Source organism: Perissodus microlepis, chromosome 17, assembly GCF_051167445.1.
Source record: "Perissodus microlepis isolate ML-2025 ecotype Zambia chromosome 17, ASM5116744v1, whole genome shotgun sequence".
In the NCBI taxonomy this organism is placed as follows: Eukaryota; Metazoa; Chordata; class Actinopteri; order Cichliformes; family Cichlidae; genus Perissodus; species Perissodus microlepis.
This window is the reverse complement of record NC_140477.1, coordinates 33,049,913-33,068,212: the sequence shown is the minus strand read 5'-3', so window position 1 is coordinate 33,068,212 and position 18,300 is coordinate 33,049,913. Positions and strand designations below refer to the sequence as shown.

The 18,300-nt window shown below is 39.8% G+C and overlaps 1 protein-coding gene across 2 annotated transcripts in view; it reads right to left on the bottom strand.

Moving 5' to 3' along the window:
* Positions 1–17,647: 17,647 nt before the first annotated feature.
* Positions 17,648–18,300, bottom strand: part of LOC146369940 (anoctamin-4-like) — a 50,311-nt gene continuing 49,658 nt past the window's right edge. For both annotated transcript variants that reach the window (XM_084910019.1, XM_084910020.1), the window contains one exon: positions 17,648–18,242. The gene's annotated coding sequence lies outside the window, so the exon portion shown is untranslated. The remainder of the gene's footprint in view (positions 18,243–18,300) is intronic.

The window sequence follows — 18,300 nt, the reverse complement described above, 5'->3', positions numbered from 1 at the left end:
TGGTTCATTAGCGATAACATCATTGTAATTAAACATCTGTGACCTTAAAGATGCCTGTGGCGTTTTCTCCAACGGAGCCTCTGCTTCATCGCTGCTCAGTCGCATTGCACAGCAAAAATGTGCACCAGAGAAAGTGCACTGAGTTGTGGAAATATGTAAACAAGCAGCTGCAGCTCACAATAACTCCCCTAGGCTTCTTTTTTATTTTAAAAGAAGAGCAGCATTTTAGGATTTGCTTGTTGAGGCAGAATATTTCAGATGGTGTTAAGCTGAGCAAAGGGTTTACATAATCCCCTCTCTTTTAAAACTCCGTTTATCTGTAAAGTGTTGGAATAAAAAAATGAACGTATGAAAAAAACGTATGAATCCCCTGCCTTATTTATAAGTGAATAAATAATGCAGGGGATTCACATTTGGTCTGCTCCATTCTGATGGGGCTCAATCTTCTGAAATTTCTTTCTCTGCCTATGCAGTTTACCAAAGTGTGTGTGTGTGTGTGCGTGTGTGTGTGTTTGTGGTTGTGTGTGTGTGCTTTAGTTTGACACTAGCAGATGGAGTCTTTCATGCCACACAGAAATATTCTTTACTTTATCCGTTTGTCAAGGTTGTAAACTCTAAGCTTGAAGCTCTGACAGCTTTTGTGTTTTTTTTCCCTCTTGAGTTCTTGTTCAGTTTCCTGAATGAAGATGTAGACGTCCAGCTCAATACCTGGCAACATGAAAGAGGAAAAGAAATCAATGGAATTCTCATTTCTGAAGATGAGTCAATTCGATTAGCTGAAAGAGAAGTGAGAGTGAGCGCTCTTATAATCCCAACTTCAGTCTAATCACAATGCACTGGTAATTATGAGCTTTCCACCCGGGACTCAGTGGGAGATAAATCACTGTATGTTTCCATGGTGCCGATCATCAAAGGGGATGGCTTCTGGGGATTTTGCCAAAGTGTCCATCTTTGCTCTGCGATCACTTACGTAGGTTGTTGATATGCATGGGACGGATGGTCCAACAGTTTTCCAATTACTTATTCATGTCCAGATAACTTGCTGTTAAAGATGCACAGGATGGTTTGTAGCTTTAACCATTTGATCCGTTTATTAAACAGTATTAAAGCGGGCCAGGAACTGCATCCTACTCCTTTTCGAACATGTAGATTGTGTGGTGTATAGAGATAATCATGGCAACTCGATGTCTTCTACTTTATTTTTTCTGTTTACAACAAATTTTGTTTGTTTTTACTTATATATAAATGTTTGAAATCAATCAAACACTCAGCCAATGCCTGCAGGTGTTTAATCTCGCCTGGCTGTTAAATATTTGTCATTGGATCCATTTTGCATCCTTGATGTAAATTAGCCTCTGATTACACGGTTAGAACCAACACCAGCTGGGTTCTGACTGCTGGCTGAAGCCAAGCTTTGAAGAGTACTGGTCTAGATGGGTTTTAGTTTAGCTAGAGTTCAACAGGCCATCTGTCCACTCAGGGCTCTAACCACTTATTACTCTCAAGGGTGATGAGAAGAACATGGCACACTTCCAGTGGGCACTGAGAATAAGTCAGTTTCTGATGTTCTGCAGGTTACAGGACGTGTCTTATAAAAGGGTTTTTAATCATTTTGGAAAATATGTTGAATGCAGAATCTATGTTTCAATCTAATCTAACTAATCTATTAGCTAACACTGCTGAGAGGACCAGTCGCTGGCTATGGTTAAAAAGGGCTGACATCACTTACTTACGCTAACTGCGCAAGAAAAGAAAATGTTCTGCTCTTCTTCCCTTTTCTGGGAGGCAGTAGGGAGGTAGAGCGTACAGCCCGATCCGGCGGGGAGGTGTGGGAAGCCAGATCAGGCACCCCCCTTCTGGCTCTCCTCTCTGCTCTCTCCTATCTTGTCCCTTTAGTCTTACTTCTCTCTATCACCTTATCTATCCCTTTGAAGAAGTGAGGCTCCATAAATGCTAAAGAGCTAAGTATTATTTCTCAGTTGCAGTGAATAGATAGGAGAAAATAAACTGTAGAAAACTAAACAGAAGAAGAGAAATAACAATTTAACATAAACCAGTGACACACTCTGGGGCCTGATCAACCCTGGCAGGGCCTCCTTGGATGAGGGTGTCTAGTAATAATGGCCGAAACACCCGTTGAATCCAAGGTCCACTACTGACAATGTGTCCCAAATCTTAATATGATAATCTAGATCAGATCTCTAATCCCCAAAAATGGCAGATTAGCTTGGGTAAATAGATGAGGCACACAACAATGTGTGCTGCTGGTAAAGTTTCTGGGCTGCCTTTCCTCATAATAGCCATCCCTCAAAATTTTCTCCATTTAAAGCAATGCAATATCAGGGACTATAACATCTAGTCCTTTTACTGAATTTACTGAATCAGGAAATATGGGAAGACTCTTGCTTAAGATAGGCTGAAGGCAGGCAGGTTTGTTTAGCATTGCATGTAGTTTTTTGTATGACTTAAAAGCAGTACCTTATCAGACCACTGTCTTAAGTCCAAGTAGGAATGCCTAAAAATGTATTTTTCTAAAAGGTTTACGGGATGTTACAGAGATTGTGTTGTTATCAGTAATGTGGTTATTTATGACAGTCGTGATTTTATGAGCTGTAATCACATGACCATGTGTTTCTTGTGTCTGCAGGTATGTAGTGTAGTGAGCATCAGCCAAAAAAAGGGAAGCAACTTTAGCAACTCCTGAATGTAATGCAAGTTGTTACTGAGAGACCAACTTATATACTTCTGTGCTGTTATACTGCATATTTAATATTTATATCTCCTCCATGATTAACCACCTTAGATGGTGGTGGTGAAGAGTTTGCATATCTGCAACTGTTAAAGACTAGAAACAGTCTCTAGAAACAGTTACCTGGAGAGGGGCTGGACTTTTTTCCAATTTGGAATGGTGAGTATGATTGTATCCCACAGGCTCAGAGCCGTACCTGTGAGTTTCCCCAAGTGGGCCAGATGATTGGGTCCCTGTGCATTTGGGTTGGGGACTGTGGTTTGCACACATTTTCCAGGCATCTGACTAAGATGCCTCCTAGTTACCTTGTAGGTAGGCGAGATGTTTCAGGCATGTGGACACTCAGGACACACTGAAGAAATCATGGGCCTTGTAAGTACAGAGGATAAAGTTTTCAATACTGCTGCTTCGATTTATTATAAGCATTATACGTGCTGTGCATTGTGAAGATCAGGACCAAAGTGTAATGAAATAAGGTGTCTTATCTATGACAGAAAAAAAGAGACTGTTGGGTGAGCTACATTGACTTATATCAACAGAGAGAGAGTAGAGCTGTTGTGCAACCAATAGAGCTGACTCTACTGGTTGCACAACAGCAACTCAGCCATGAAGCCATGTCAAATCAAAGAAAGGTTGCCAACTTTCTGGAGTCAATCACAACAGATCTCCAAACTTGTGGACTTCAGATTAGCGGGAATCGGTTTCCATGCATCCAAGCCTTACATCATCAAGTGCAATGCAAAGCATCGGATGCGGTGGTGTGAAGCACACCGCCACTGGACTCTAGTGACAAATCGTGTTTCTCCATTTAGCAATTCGATGGACGAGTCTGAGTTTGGTGGTTTCCAGGGGAACGATAGTTGTCTGACCGCACTGTGCCAAGTTTAAAGTCTGGTGAAGGGGAGATTAAGATGTGGGGTTGTTTTTCAGGAGCTGGGCTTAGCCCCTTAGTTCTGGTGAACTAACTTTGTGGGAACAATTTGGGAATGGCCCCTTCCTGTTCCAACAAGACTATGCATGACTGCACAAAGCAAGAGCCATAAATACACAAAGCAAATTAGGTGTGGAAGAACGAGACTAGAGATGGCACGATACCACTTTTTTATGTCCGATACCGATACCGATATCATAAATTTGGATATCTGCCGATACCGATATAAATCCGATATAGTGTGTTTTTTAATCAATAAAACTGTTTTTTTAATAGCTTGCTGCATTTTGTATAAGTTCATACTCAAGTTTAAATAAACTACAAGACTAAAGCTATTCTGTTATACCTGTATGTAAAAAATACACTGCACCCAAAATATTTCATAGTTCAGCAATACTGATCAATCTAATAAACTTAAACCTACTCCATCCTTGCTATTCTGGTATTTTAAAGAGTACTTAGCAGAAATATTAAGCAACCTAACTAATAGGGTTGCAAACTCCCAGCAAAAAAAAAAAAAATAGGGAACCACCCCCCACCCTCCACCTCATGATGCTTAATCGACGTAATCAACTTTAATTTGATGCAGTGGGGAAAAAAATGCACAGAAATAAATTATTTTTCAAGAATAATTAAATAGATTCAACATCTTTCTTCAACAGAACTGCAGACTGCACAGATGGTATCTTCCCAAAGGAAAAAGTAGTATAGGTATATTAGACTTAACAGTTACTATATACAGTAATGGACTTCTATATATTTTACATAAGATTAAAACTTTGGGTGTAAGATTCAGATAATTATTTATTAAAAGCTAGACATTTTAAATGAGAATAAGAAAGAAAAGTATGTCTTTGTGCCCCCTTTTTCCCTGTTAATGCCCTATCGGCCCCCCTGGCTAAACTTTGCTAGATCCGCCCCTGCACAGTTACCAGCCGTCAGCTACGTAGAAAAGGATCCTGGTGTAGAAAGTAATAATAAATAAATTCTAACAACAGCTTATCAAGCTTAATAGTGCTGCTGTTGTTCAGCCGCTGGTTTCCTCTTTCTGGCATGAAGTGGGCCAAAAACAAGCAAGAGAGATGAACTCGCGACAGAAAAGCCGATCAGCTGATCATTGATCAGTTTCATGAGTGAGGTAGCAGCAGGAAGGGGAGGGAGAGAGGGGCAGTCCCTCCATATATCGGTTGTTAAGCTTAACGCGGGAATGCTTTACAAACATTCAGAGATGAACTTACACACTTGCTCTACTTCTCTCTGGGATCACTTCCTCGAGATGAAATGCTGGTTTGGTAGTGAGGCTACAAATACACACAGCCGCTCTATCACGTGAGCACACTGCTCCCACGTGCTACGGTTATGAGCTGAGTTACGCCGTGTCGCAAGTTTTGTGAGGTGCTTTTTTGATATTTAAAGGATCGGATTACATTTTTTTATTTCTCTCCGATATCCGATCCAGTAATGTAGGTCAGTATCAGACCGATACCGATATGTAATATCGGATAGGTCCATCTCTAAACGAGACTGGGCTGCAGGTTCCTGACGCAACCCAACAGAACACCTTTGGGATGAATTAGTGCAGAGACTGTGAGCCAGGCCTTTTCATCCAACATCAGTGTCTGACCTGACAAATGCTCTTCTCCTACACTCCTACTATCTTGTGGAAAGCCTTCCTAGAGGAGCTGAAGTGATTATGGCTGCAAAGTGTGGGTCAACATCATATTAAACCTATAGATTAAGAATGTGATGTCATCAGATTCATATGCTGGTGAAGGCAGCATAGCGTTTGCTCAATGAAATACTTGTACTTAACATTATAGTCAAAAGGATTTTTGTATTTCCGTATAATGTTGGAGGATCATGCTGGCTATGAGCCAGTCATTTGTTGACCTTAGTTGACTGGTATTGCACACTCCTATGCTGCAAGCAACTCAATAAGCAAGTGTCTCCAGGTTGGACAGAAATGTCAAATGCCTTGAAGTTTCACTGAAACACCAGCAAGAAACACATTCCTATTTTAGAGATAAAACCAGTAAGAGTACCTCATCTGAAAAAAAGACATAACAGCACAGGACTTAACTGCAGAAATGAGGTGCAATTATTTTTTTTTTACACTTATTAACTGCCAAAGGATTTTCAAATGTGCAAATTTTGCATTTCAAGTAACTGTTGTAGATCGTAGCCGTCAGGTATCATTAATGGTCTCCATTTGCAGCACTCAAACTTCAAGGACTGAGTATCCAAACCTGAACTGTGGTTTTAAACACCAGGTGAGAATGAATAAATGCACAAATTAAAATTTATTCATCATGCAAAACCGCAGCTCCGGATTTAAAACCACTGAAAGGATCAGGTTGTGTCATTTCCCTGACATAAGACATCAAACAGAGGGATATAAATAGTGTCTTAATACCATGTATTAAAATTTCCCTGGCCTTCAGTGATTCATCTTACACATCATCATCTACTCTAGCTGCTCTATGTACTGCTGTTAATGCCCCTCAGACACTGAAACCTGACTTTAGCTGCGAGAGTAGTTTAAATGAGGGACCTGTCATACTTGATTGAGTACACATGCACCCTAAACTAAAAGATGGTGCAAACATCTACTATATCATATAGCAAATAGATTGTGTGAGAATGTGACTTTTATGTTCTGGATGTGTGTGTCCTTAGCACTTGCAAAAGCACTCTCCCACATAGAAATGCTAGGAAACGTTATCCTGTGTGTTAGGGTAAAATTCAAAGGCAGACTTGAAGACAACAGGCTGGTGGATGTAAAAAGGTCACTTTAACAAAACAGGTTGAGCTGGATAGTCAACAAGCCCAGAGTCTAACAGAAAGCCCAGCTAACAACTAGGACCAGAAAAGAAAGCATAAACTCAGAGGGATTAACATGGAGACAAGAGGGATACTGGGCCGTCACATGACAGGCGGACAGCAAACGCACACTGACAACTGACAAAGGGCTATGAGGGCAAGGCACACAATCACAAGGAAGGAGGCAAAGCAGCTCCCCCCACACACAGACACACATTACTACTAAAATAAAACTGGACGTGACTATAAAGCAGCTAACACAGACCAATGGGATACAAAGAGAGAAACAAGGACATGGGGAAATGGGCAGGAGAAGCAAATGGAAAGGCTAGAATTAAATGTCACAGAACAAAAAAGAGCCATCAATAATTCATGTGCATTACATGACAGTCACCAAAGTTTCCTTCAGAATTAATGACAATGGCAGTGCAACATATACATTAGCAAGAGTGGGGGTAAAGGGTGCATCTTTTAATGCTTGCTTACAGGGGCAATAGATAACACAGTTATGTCAAATGTTTGCACCATTCTAATATAAAGAAATATAAACGTAAAATATTTGCTCACTTTAAAGTTAGTGGGCTTCTGTGTTGTATTTTTAGTTTCACTATACTCCAAATGTTTTTGGTCTGGACTTCAGGCAGGCCTGTTGAGGTTTCTAATGTGCATGAAAATAAAGCAATGAGAGCACACTGAGCATTAAAATATTTCATTAAAATGAAAATGTAAATTTTACCACTATGTGCGCTAAAGCCCAAGAATAGTTTTCTGCAGCATCAATTTCATGTCTTATTTGCAAGTGTTTCAATGTACTGGTAAAGTCTTATATATATATATATATATATATATATATATATATATATATATATATATATATATATATATATGTGTGTGTGTGTGTGTAGCTTTTTTCAGTATTGTCATTATTATCTGAAAACATCCATGATTGGAGCATGCACAGAGCCTGAAGCAGAAATCACAGAAACAGACAAAGTTAATAACCACTGTCCTGATAGTCATTATCACTCTAACTGGGGTTGTAGGTTTAGTCAAGCCACCTAACAGCAAAGTAATCTAGCTGTTTGGAAAACCCTTAGTAACATACCAATCAGTTTATGTTCAGAGTTTGAGAAGTGCCACATTTGAATTCTTTGTTGTATAGGATGCTTTAAGTGCTCTATACACTCTCTGCTGTATGAATATGTTTCATATAAGCAGCCAATATTTAGTCATATATTAATAAAACTACTAAGTGTCGCTCAACTGTGAAGTTACAGCAATTCTAACTGTGCATTGTCACTGGAAATCACACACACTGAAAATGTGACACAGAAAATGTATAACACAAGTAAATGATTCTTGATCCTCATGAATATGAAGCAATAAATGTGAGTAAAATACAAATGAAATATAGAAAATCAAGGGCTTATATATTCAAATAATTAATCATTAAGAAAAATATGGCCAATATAAACTGAACATTTACTAATCAAGTAAATTTTATTTCCATTAAAATGTAACCAATTCATTTTTCTGATACATTTTAATGTTTTTTTTAATAGATCTTGAACATGTTGCACTGTCAATGGTGCTGCTATGTAGAAGGTACGCAGCACCAAGTTCCTGGGTGTGCACATCTCAGAAGATCTCTCCTAGTCAAAAAACACAGCATTGCTGGTCAGTAAAGCCCAACAGTGACTCTACTTCCTCCACAAACTGGGGAGAACAAGAGCCTCAACCCCGACTATGAGCACCGTTGAGAGTATCCACACCAGCTGCATCACTGTGTGGTATGTCTCCTGCCATAGTTATAATGGGTAGTAAGAGCAGCGGACAGGATCGTAGGTACCTCTCTTTCCTCTCTCCAGTACATCTACTGCACCCACCTCATCCAGAAAGCCCTCTGCATTACAGGTGACTCCACTCATCCATCTAACAGCTTCTTCAGTTTGCTCAGGAAGGAGACTGAAGAGCCTCTTGGCCAGAACCAGCAGACTGAGAGACAGCTTCGACCATCAGGCTGTCAGGATGCTGAATTCACTCCCTGCTCTCACACACAACCTCCAGACCTGCGTTCACTTCTTCCCTCTGAAACATACAAAACTCTGAACTGCCACCATTGCCTTTTCACTGACTGCCCCACCCCACTCGCACACGAACTTCCCCACAATCACTATAATTGTGTTGGACACTGCTGTTTAAATAAGATTGTATAGTATTGTGTTGCACATAAGGCTCCCATTTTATTTTTATCTTTTTATCTTTATATTGTTTTAGTGTACACTGAGGGCCATGGGAGCATTGCAGTTTCAAATTCCTGTGTGTGATTGTAAATTTGGTCTTTGACAATAAAGCTAACTTTGACTTTGACTTTGATCATGTCTCTGATTTGAGTAGGTGCTGTTCAACTGAATCTCCCCCAAAAAATCAAATGACGTACAAATGCTTTCTTTTATGTCAACATGCACAAAGCCTGAAGCAAAGCCTTCAAAACTGTTTTATATATTTTTATGCAGATGACACAGTTTTATATGCCAGTGGCTCTTCCTTTGATCTGGCTATTGCAAATGTACTACCTGCTTTTTTTTTTACGCCATTTTTCTTAATTTTTGATTGTGTGGAATACGTAATTTTATTATATATGGTAATAGCTGTCTATCTTGAGAAAGAGATGTCAAACCCAGTGACAATACCTGTTTAAATAAAGTATTTAATAAGAATTTGTTTTTGTATCTGATGCCATTGAGACCTACTGTATGGGTTGTATTTTATGCTACAGAAAGTGCTCTCTGCCACCTCCATAAAGCCAAACACTTTGGGTGGTAGCTGCTCCTCTTTTGCTGTTGTTGTCTGCTTAAATGTCTGTTATATTACATCTGTATGTGCAATCTGAGGTTTCAACTTGGCTCACATATTCTCCTGGGCTAGCACATTGCCCTTCAAAAGGCAATTACTCATTCTAAGACAGCCAGTTTGAGGTGCAGCATGCGATGAGACAGTAAGAGACTGTAGAGACTCAATCGAGGGGCCACTGATACAGCAGATGAAGCTGACCCAGATTCTGTGGGAAGAAGGCAAGAAGAGAGTCTCATCTACAAAGTAATTTCCTCTGTGAGAAAAACACTGGCTGCTTTGCCCTTAAAATTGTCTGATCAAATATTTCAGTCTGAATGTAGGGTCGGTGTCTGGAGAAGATGTGATCTGCTAAGGCATGTTATTAATCCTCATTATCTGTCCAGTGGTGCACACTGCAGATGTGCGAGTGTCTCTGTTACTAAAGACTATCACAGCCAAATGGCTTCACAAGAGTAAAATAAATGAGATGTTCTCAGCTTGAAGGACTTTTAAAGGATTTTTAAAAATTAACTACATTTTTTTTAGTATCAGAAACTTCTCTGGGATGCTTCCTAGGTCTGTATACTATCAGTTCTGCTGTACTTGTACTTGCTTTAGTTTTCTCAGTCTCTGTCCCTATTTGCCCATCTCTTCAGTTCTGGCTGCCAACCAATCACAATATAAAGAGACAGACCTGGGCTTAATCATAATATTTATATGTAAAAGTGTCTTATTTCACCTGACCAAAGTCAAAGTTAAAGCATTTTGTGTCACAGTCCTTCTCTCCTCTTGTGACGTTCTCTCTCTCCAACTCATTTGTATGTAGATGTGTGTTTAGCAAAAGCAGGACTCTCCTTTTGCCTCCAAACACCTGGTTTAATCACAGACCTGTTCCTGATGTCCTGTTCAGTCCTCACTGGATCATTGTCTTGCATCAGTTAGTGCAGCCAGGCTCCAAGCCTTAAGTTAATGTTTCCACTTACCTGTGTAAGAGCTGTTTCCCTGTGCTCAGGTCTGCCTGGGGACGGGAGAGTGGTGAGCAGTCTTTGTTTGGATTTGAGAGAGAGTTTGGAAACTGTGGAGTGTCCTAGTGGAGTCTGGGACCATCACAACTGTTGTACTATGACTTGGAGCCCTACCTGTGCCCAGATCTCGACATTTAGCGGGAAAACGATAATAAATATTGTTATATCAAGGCAATTATCATGGTTTCCATGTCCTCCATTGCAGACCTGCTTTCAGTCTCCCTTTCCTCCTCTTTTGATCTCCTTTTCTCTCTCCCATCAGTTTGCATCCCAGGCAGGTGCACCTGTTTACCATTCAGTGGTACCATTTCAGTCAGGCTTTCACCAGAATGTTACTCATGTGTCGCTTTTGCTGTTTTCAGTTCTACTTTTTGATGGACTTGCCTGCTTGTCTCCACCTCCTCTTCCCATTAGCTGTGCCTGCTGGATGTTCTTACCTGACTCTGTCTCTCATGTGTTTTCTGGAAAAGAAACCCTGTCTTGGAAATCTGGAGTGTAGGAGCTGACCCATTTTTAAGAAAGGAAGACAGAAAGCAGAGAAATAACAGGAAAGACTCTTCTAACAATCACAGACATGACTTACTGACCTGAGATTCTGCTTTTGACCTTTAGTGAACTCCTGGTATTGTGAAATAATCTAAAGTTTTTTCATTAAGCCACTCAGTTGTGTCATGTGTTTGAGCTCTCTTAACTGTGACAATAGCTCTGCAGCTGTATTGTCATGTTTTAGATAATGATTGCTGCGTTCAATGTTTTTTCCCTCTCAGTCACATATCTTCATTTTCAACAGAGTTCTTGATTTTATTACTACAATGATGTTATTTTCCATCCAGATAATTTTAACACCTGCTGAGTCACAAACAGCTTCTCACATCAGTGATGTGATCTTACACTATTTTTGAAAAGGGTAGTCCTGTTTTTCTCTTTCTTTCACATGGCAGTGAAAGAGTAAGAGCGCTTTAATGTGGAAAATGGGAAACTGCTTGCTCACCTGAAAATGATCCAGTGCTTGTTGAATTGTTTCTAACAGGCACATTGGTAAGGCCATTTCACATTTGTCCCATTCCTACAGTCATGTGAAAGTTTTCACAGCACTCTGAGGCCTGTGAAGCTCATTCACTCAGTACCTTATAGAACCACCTTCAGCAGCAATAACTTGAGGAATGTCAGCATACTGTTCTTTATGACTTTCAGTTAAGTAAGGGTATGTACAGTTTTGTCAAGATCTTGCTAAAGAATTTCAATCAGGTTTAACTTTGATTTTGACTTTGATAGCAACGCCTTCATTCTTTTCTTTTTCTGCTCATTCTTTAGTGAATTTTCTGTTTTATTTGGGAATTTTGTCTGTTGTGTGAGCCAGTTTCAGCCAAACTTTAGCTGTCACACCAAACTTGCCTGACTCTTATGAACTCCCATCCTCCTCGTTTTTTTTTTCAGAAATGCCCTCTCCGCTCTCTAATCATTAGTACACCTAAAGGGCCCTGGGCTAACCCCAGAGACAACAATCCAAAAAGCCAGGAAGCATTCAGCTGTCTCAGTCAGGCGAGAAAACAAGCTGAGAAAACAAAGGTGTCTTCAGTTTACATCAGCATTTCACTTTGTCAGTTTTGAACTGCAGTTAATGTCAGTGGGCATGAACAGTTCACTTTTGATAGTTTTCATTTTTCAAGCACTGCTATGTCTTTCCTGTAACGACCCGCCTTTCAACTGATCGTGTTATATTAATTCCTTCACTGCTAACAATTTTTGTGAAGCCTTCAAAGCCATCCTCTCTCCACCCATTTGAAGCCCTTTTGTGTAAAATTTGACTCTGGCTTTAAGTTCGACGAGTAAATGGACTCAGTGGTTAAAAACTGTTTTTCTATTCAATTCAATTCAATTTTATTTTATTTATATAGCGCCAAATCACAACAATAGTCACCTCAAAGTGCTTTATATTGTAAGGTAGACCCTACAATAATACATACAGAGAAAAACACAACAATATGACCCCCTAATGAGCAAGCACTTTGGTGACAGTGGGAAGGAAAAACTCCCTTTTAACAGGAAGAAGCCTCCAGCATAATCAGGCTCAGGGAGGGGCGGGGCCATCTGCTGCGACCGGTTGGGGTCAGAGAAGGAAGACATGATAAAAGACATGCTGTGGAAGAGAGACAGAGATTAATAACAGGTATGATTCAGTGCAGAGAGGTCTACCAACATATTTGAGTAAGAAAGGTGACTAAAGAATAAATACTCAATGCATCATCTCTACTTCATATCAAAAATTAAGCATTTCCTTTCTGTGAGAGATTGTGAAATTGTTATTCATGCTCTAATGTCCTCCTGCTTGAGCTACTGCACTTCACTTTACAATAGTCTCAGTCAGTCTTCTATTTCCTGTCTCCAGCTTGTCTGAAATGCTGCTGTTAGTTGAAACTGAAGTGACATTCACACTGATTTTGCACTGTTACCAGCATGGCCCAAACCAAAAGGAAGATGGTTGACTGAAATGCCTCGGACATGTGCCCATGTTTTCAAAGAGAAATAAAAGCTCTGCTTTCAGTGTTTTACTATGTAGTCAGTAGTAGACTCCAAGAATATGAGAATGTGAGTTTGTGTGTGTGTCTGTGCCAGTCCTAAGAAGAGTGGAGGAGAAACAGCGTGAAGAATAGTAGATGGAGGAAAATAGAGATGGACATGTCAGCTGTGTCGCTGTGGCAACCACACCGCAAAGCAGCAGGAGTGAGGAGTGTTCAGTTACCTTTTCTTTTTTTTTGGTTTCCTGGTATTTGCTGTGATGATCTGGGATGTCACTTCAGGGACTTGCTGTCTAAGGCTTGAGTGTGTGCAAACAGTCTGCCAGGCAGCTTCCAAGAGGTGCTCGTTAACAGTGTACAGAGTAAGCAGCTGGAGCCTTGACATTTAAAGAAGGCGGGTTTCTGGCACACGGCGAGATTTGTCTACATTATGAGGGGGAGAAAACATGTGCTGCCAGCCACCTGGCCTTCTGCTTAAGCCACTGATCGATGCAAATATTACACATGAGAAAGAATTTGTAAAGGAATCTGTACCTGAAGCCACGATGAAGCTGTGAGCTTTATTTTGTATGTGCATTTGATTTCATCACGCAAGTTTCATAATAAGAAGAATAAGAAATATGTTATTTATCCCATATTATTTTGTAACAACAACAACAACAATTAGCTGTATAAATGAACTTTTATAAAGTTTTATAAAAGATTTAAAAAATATTTATTATTAATAATACTAATGTATTACATATTTTATATAATACTTTCTCATTATTAATTCATTAATTAGGTGTTCTCGCCTGTAAATGGTGCACAGGGTGGTCAGGACGATCCATGAGGGATAACAGTTCAGGGACCTCTCTACCAAGAATCAAAAATATTGAATTTCAGTCTTTAGTCTTTAGTGTCACTACGTCCAATGCTGCTCCCCCTGGCAGACCACAGCAAAGCACACTTTACTCACCAGCACTACTGATAGAAAATCTCCATCACTGCAGACACTGAAGCATCTCAGTTTACTTAAGAAACAGAACCCAGACATGGACCGTGTAGACATCATCCTTTTCCTTCTGAAGTTGATTTCTTCCAGACCACTACACAAAATCCTCTACTAGTGCCCTGCACTCGTCCTCCTGTCCATCACTCAGTAATTCAACCAGGTGAACAGGAATGGAGTAAGCACAGTTCCCTGAAGAGCTTCTCTACAACACATCGCCAGCCTGTCTGTCTGGTAGTCAATGATCCATGGGATGGTGGGCATGTTCCTTGACATTTCCTGTTGCTTCTCTCTCCGCAGCAGCAGCTGAATTGTATTAAATGCACTTAAGAAATCAAAGAAGGCCATCCTCAACGTGCAGCTGTTCCTTCGGGATCTCTGCAGATAATCAAATGTTTGCATCATATGTGATGTGAAGGCAACCGCCTGATACTTATGGTGTCAACTTTGGTACAGGATCCAGGCAAGATATTTTCCACCACACAGCAATGGCTTCATGCTGACTCGGGTTGTAAATGGGACGACTTAGGATCACAGACTCCTGGCTAGCTGCAGGTCCTCAGAACCTTGGGTGTGTGTGTATGTGTGTGTGAGAGAGAGAGATAGAGAAAAAGAGAGAGAGCGAGAGAATTCATTTTGGGGGGAAGAAGTCAAAATCACTGAAGCAGTGAGGATATGTGGAGACCAGGGTGTGTAGTGGAGGAGGTAGCAGGGGGGCTGTGAACTAGATGTAGCAATGTTTCAGCAGGCTGCCCACCGGTTGTGGTTACACACCACAGTGCTTAAATAGAACAGGGAACTGACTAGCCATTATAACAAATGACTGTCTTTTCCTCTTCCTCTAAATTTGTATGTAAATCACTGTGCAAGTCCACCAAATTAGAACCAGCAGTAAAATAAAATTATCCACAAAAGTTTAGGTGCTGATGCAGCTACTCACAGAAGCTGGCATGATGCCACAATAATGAATGCATTAATTTCAAAGTCTGGCTTTCCTAATTGTTGATTTACTTTAATGCTAGGGGGAATACAACTCCTAGCATTTAATATCTGAAGTCAGCTCTCTGTGAGATGCTTAAAGAAAGTTTGCAATGTTCTGTATTTTTTTTTTTCATCAGCCAAGCTACCTTGACTAATAATACAGCCCAGTGACTCTTGTTAAAGCAGCTATGAGGAGACTAAGACCTTCACGTTACCAACAATTAAATTCATCACACACAACAATCACAGTATTGACAAGCATTTATGTTTCTGTCTGCTTGGTTAATGTAAGTAGAATACTTTTTGGAGATGGGGTCCGGGAGCCACCGCCAGCCCCCTTCAAGGCCTTCGCCAATTCATGTTTAAGCCATTCACCTCTATCTACTAAAACGCTGTCAAACCTCAAATGAGGACGTGGGCCCAGTGAGTGAACTCTCCTTTTATCTTTGTTTTGGTCTCCTCCACCGCCTTTGCAGACAAAAATCTGGCTGTTTTGCCACAGAGACCTCCTCTCAGGGGGTTTATTGGCTAAAAAAAACAGCAAAACAGCAGCATTCTGCATTTAAAAATGGCACTTAAATGAGCAGGAGTGAATGGAACTTTAGGGTTTCAACCAACTTTCTGTGGTTTCACTAAACAATAAGCAGTACCTTTCATGTTAGACTTAGTCATTTGATCCATTTGAGATCCAGAGAATACAGAGCTTTAAAACAACATAACCTGAAAACCACAGAGATTCTTTTAAATGTTGTCAGTGAGAGGAGAAAATGCTGAGGTTAGCTCTTTCTGCCCTGCGATGCATTCTAATTTCCGCATATGCCTTGTTACTTTTTCACTGCATGCGTACCTTTCAACTATAGTGATTTCACAGAGTGCCGAACTGCCAAAATACAGGATATGAGGAAATGTCAGATGTTATCCTCTGACGGCCTTATGTAACTCCTGAGCGTGTGTCAGGGGTAATCCTCTTACAGGGGAGAAAAGTCCCCTTAATAGGAAACAAAACAGTTTGCCTCCTCTATCCCCTGCTTTTAATAATCAAATTGCAGCTTGCGCAAAGGCCACCACACCAAAGTAATCCATGCTGGAGGACAATCCTCTGCTCTTTAATCTATGATTATTTGTATGTTCAAAATGACCAGATAGTGACAGACCTTTGACAAACAGATGTGTTTGGGCATAGAAAAACATCTTATTGATGATAGCAATGATTCCTTCATTTTTGTGTATGATCTACAAAAGAGTGCAAATCTAGAGTCTGTCGTGGAATTTATAGGAATTCATTAATTTGTTTTGAGGTATGGCTCTGTCTTCATCAGGGTATTATTAATATTGCAAGAGGTTGGCCAGTTAACAAAATGTGAACTACAAATTAAGGCTCTGACTCCCTCTGTTGGTGTGGGATGATAAATGCTGGCGTTACTCAGGATTAGAGTATTTCAAATGCGCAACAATTCGCACCTCTGAACTCAATACCTGGTGGTGTCATGAAAGATTTGAGCAGTGAAAGTGATGTTAAAAAACAGCAATACAACCCTACAAAACAGAGTCCATTACAGATAAAGTTTCTCTTCTTAATACAAGAAAAAAATGAATAAAAAAGAAGACTGTGTTAAATTTACTTGGATCTGGCACCATTTTAATGATATCTGGTTGAGATGGTAGACTTTGGAAAAGTCAGTGACAGTTTTGTAAAGAGTAACCAATCAAAAAAGTTACAGCCATTGGTTTCACTTTTAGCCAAACATGTTAGAATGATTATTTTCTTCGTTCCCTGGTTACCAAGACTCAGGAGAACAATTCAATAAAACCAAAAATTACATTTTCTGATTGTGTACTGTTAGTAGAAAAGTACTGGTTTTTACACTTGCCTGGAAAGTGAAATGTTACTTCATTTCTAGCTGGGGACAATAATCCCCTTTGGTGATACATCAGGAAGTGTGAAACTGTCAAAACAAACATGTGGAGCTACCTGCGGTGGTGGGGGACCAGCCAGAAGTAGCTCTCAGTGATGACTTCGACCTCAGTGTGTTAATGTGGCCCAGTGGTGAGTGCTTTTCCACACGGGAAGAGAGCCCTAGGTCAAAATCAGGGTTGTGGACCTCATGTTGTTTGCCTTGGCTCAGAGCACTCTCGAAAAGAGACTCTTAATTTCAAGAGTTCTACTTCCTGTCAAAATAAAAAAGTAACTTGAAGTCTGATATCTTCCTCTAAAATGCGGGGTAATAAAAGTACTCTATGAAGTAGCAGAAAATAGTTACTTTACCATGTTCACTTTTATTTTAACCTTTTCATTGGGAAATATATTTTAAGAAAATAATCAACCAATTGTAGAAGAAGTATGAGAGTAAATACTCATTAATAAAGTTATTATCCATTTGATTATTGCTGACTGTTTTTATCCCATTGGTTCGTATTGGTTTGCACCTCTAAAGAAAGTTGACATTTTTGCCTCTGTGGTTTTACTGTGGAATTAATTAACTAGAAATATATATGAGTCTGTTTCCTTGTAGTAGGAAGTCAATAAAATAAATACACCTTTTTCACTTTTAAGTGAGTGCTGACTCACCTGCGATGAAAAAAAAAAGTAAAAATACGTAAAAAAAAAAAAAAAAGAAAAAAAAGCTGGATGCAGTGAAAGAATTTTCCATATTCAATTTTTACAGTTGTTTCCCTGTACTTTTAAACCATGCATTAAACTTACCATGACATTTTTTTTTCAGTGTTAATGGCTATAATGTCTAAATAAACAAACATCTACTGACTCAAGATATAATCAAGAAAGGGAAAGTCAAATGTCTTTACAATAAATAATATTTATTACTGCAGTTATCAATCTAAATTCAAGTGGAAAGCATTTCCAATATAGGCAAACTGTGGACAGTGCCATAGCCTTGATAGAATAGGTCTTTACATTACTTAATTTTTCTTGCACTACACTATAGCAGAGCATATAAGCCTGACATTCATTTAAATACATTTATTTACACTAAAGCATAATGTGAACTCCCTTAGCAAGAAGAAATGTAAACAGGGTTTGTTACCTAGTAAGCTCAGGAGAGTAGGTCCTCTCATCTAAAACAGAAAATGTGGAAAAGTTTCCTCTTGCTTAAAATCTACATTCAGGATCTGAAGATGTACCCTGCTGAGAGTCCAAACTGGAGGGGAAAAAGTAGCAAATCCCACTGCCAAATGTTCCAGAGCACTTCTCTTAGTTTTGCAGACATGGGCTCCAAAGTCACTGTTACGGTGAGCTAGATGCAGTTCAGAAACTGTCCAACAGGAGGGGCTGGTCCGACATAGCAGGAGGAAGGGATGAGAGTCCAGTACATGCAGGAAACCCGGCACTCTCCCTCTGCTGTGCTGTGAAAACCAAAGACCTGCTGACTACCTGGAAATAAGAGACACTCGTGTAAAGCTTGCAAACACCGAGAAACATTTCAAACAAA